The following is a 2,899-nucleotide window of genomic DNA, read 5'->3' as shown; positions in this document are numbered from 1 at the left end:
AAGGAACTGACTTTGAACAAGGCATGAAAAGTTGAAATTATTCTAACTGCCAGATAGAGACTTAGAAGATCAACAGTAGATATCCTCTACGATCCATGGGAAAATCACGTTTATTAAAATGATAATACTGATTTAGATCCCATGGTTATCCTACCCTCAAAATAGACCTTCAAAAGTGAAACCCTATTGCTTTCCTGTTGTCTTTTTAATTTGTCCTAACATTTTGATTGCTTGATGCCCCATTAAAATTTCTATTTTAACTGTTTGTCTCGGATTTTAACTTGAACGGAATTATATTTTTAGCTTTTCTTCCTACTTATGCTTAGCTTTCTCTCTATTATAGCTCTTTCCCTAAGCATCCACCAGAGGGCAAAACCCTACCTACATATCCAGCTGATTAGCTGGACTTAATGGTAAGTGAATCCTGAAGTTAGGCTACTCTTGATACAAACTTTTAACAAGTCTGAGCAAAACAAAGCAGCAATGAGGTTAAAATTTGCAAAGACTGGAATGATAATGAAACTCAAATTTGGTAAGAGGCATTTGATACGTTGAGTAATACCAAACTGAAAATGACTGTCAATAAGAGTATAGAACATTCAAAATCCTCATCTTCAGAGGACCAGGGCCTCCAAGTGTGAACTTCCAGCCCTGCCTGGCTCACCACAGTGTATGCTGCCCATGTGGTGCCCAAAAAGCACAACGTGACATTATGGATCCTCCCATTCTCCCTTTACTCGACCACATGTTCTCCATATTTTCTGTTCTTAGCTTCATGCTTGTGTCATTGTGTTAGAAGCACAGCTTTTTTTTTTTTTGTCAAAGGTAAACTTTAAAATTCAATACTTATCACGGAAATGAAATAGAGGCCTGATCAGTCTGGATAGCATTTGTGTAGACTGTGAAATGAAACTCACCTTGAATATCACATTAAAGCAAAATGTGGAATCCTTCGGAATTGCATAAGAGCAAAGGAAACAATGAAAAATGTGTTACTATAAAACCCTATTCTTGGTAGAGATTTCATTTTTTAGATAAGAACAAGGAAAGGAAATAGAATATACCTTACAAAAGAAACTTTCACTTCGAAAATTAATTTTGCTCTGTGATTGTATACAAAATAACTCCACATACAGCGTTTTTTTAAAATTTCAATGTTACATTCTGGTAAAAGAGTATCATTTTTAATGACAATTCACTAACTGCAATTCTAAGAAAAATGTGATACAAATTGTGTTCCTTTACAAAATGGGCTAATTCTGTGATAAACCCATAGTTTTGCATATTTGGAACATAGTTCTTGCCACCTCCCTCCATTACTTCAGTGGCCGTGATTACTTATAGCAGAATCATGACCATCAATGAAGGTGTCAGCTTTTGGAATATCAAGATAAAGAGTCACATCTCTCAGAATTATTGAGTTCATCAATGCATACAGGTTCCTTGATTGTATTTTACTATTTGTTAGAAAGGTCTTATTCTGAAAATATATTTAGGGGCTATAAAAAGCAAATGTATAGAATTTTATCTCTCTTATAATTAGTATCTATTTACCTATTGGTATTTAGAGTCTTCCTTCACTAGATAGTAAAAGGAGCATTCATATCCAGATAAATTTACAATGTTGAAAGTCTTAACGAACACTGACTGATTGTTTCCTACATTTAGGTCTATTGTTAGTGTGCACCCTTGAAAGATCTTAAGAGGTGAAATCTGAGAAAGCCCAGGAATTCATTAGTAATAATTAATGGACAACTGCATGTGGTGTGGTGATTGTCACCTGTAATGGATAACAAAATATACTAATGCAATATGATGCAACCTGGGTTAGGAATAGAGTGCCAAACTCTCTAGCATCAAAACTAGATATCTCTAGAATAACAATTTTTGTTGCTCTAAGGAGAGCACACAGTTGAAAGTAATACTTTGTTATTCTGCTAATGGGGAGGAACAGTCATCTTCAAATACACTCGGTTAACAATATGTGGTTGCAGATTAGGATAAATCTGGATACTGTGTGCTGACTTGACAGCAAGTCTAGATGTCTAAGACTTTCAGTTTGTTTGATAGATAGATAGATAGATAGATAGATAGATAGATAGATAGATAGATCAGTTAGATGATTGATGGACAAAGATAGATGCATAGATTAGAGTTATCGATAGATTGATAGATGACAGATTATTAATGGCAGATGTGTAAATATATATTTGTTGTATTTTTATTATAATTTTATTTCATTGTGAAGATAAGAGGAATCACCTAACAGCAGCAATTACTAAACTATTGTCTCCATGTTATGAGTCTATACTTAGGTTTTAGCTCTTCTATTTTTATTCCCCAATGATACTGTATATTTTTAGCTTTCACATCATTTTTAGTATTAATTTTTTATATAATATATTTTGGTCATGTTTTCTGTTAATTGGAATTTCTGTCTTGACAGGTATTCCAGTCCCAAAAAACACACTGAGGCTTATATTAATAATAAATTGTTTGGTCTATTAGCTCATGCTTATCATTAACTTGCTCTTATGACTTAAATTAGCCCGTAATTCTTGTACATGTTTAGCCATGTGGCTTTGTACCTTTTCTCAGTAAAATATTCTCATCTTGCCTTCTCTGCTTCCTCTAATGATGAATGTATCTCTGTCTTTTCTCGTCCCAGAATTCTCCTAGTCTCTTTGTCCCACCTATACTTCCTGCCTGGCTATTAGCCAATCAGCATTTTATTAAACTAACGTGAGTGACAACTCTTTACAGTGTACAAGAGCATTATCCCACAGCAGTTTCCCTTCTCCCAGCCCCTCCCAAATCTTTCCCATCCTCATCTCACCCAACTTCATGCTTGCTCTTCACTCTTTCTCTCCCTCTTCCCATGCCTTCCTCCTTTTCTCCC

Source organism: Microtus ochrogaster, chromosome 2, assembly GCF_000317375.1.
Source record: "Microtus ochrogaster isolate Prairie Vole_2 chromosome 2, MicOch1.0, whole genome shotgun sequence".
NCBI classification, from domain to species: domain Eukaryota; kingdom Metazoa; phylum Chordata; class Mammalia; order Rodentia; family Cricetidae; genus Microtus; species Microtus ochrogaster.
The sequence above is the reverse complement of the archived record's forward strand: the minus strand, read 5'-3'. Positions refer to the sequence as shown.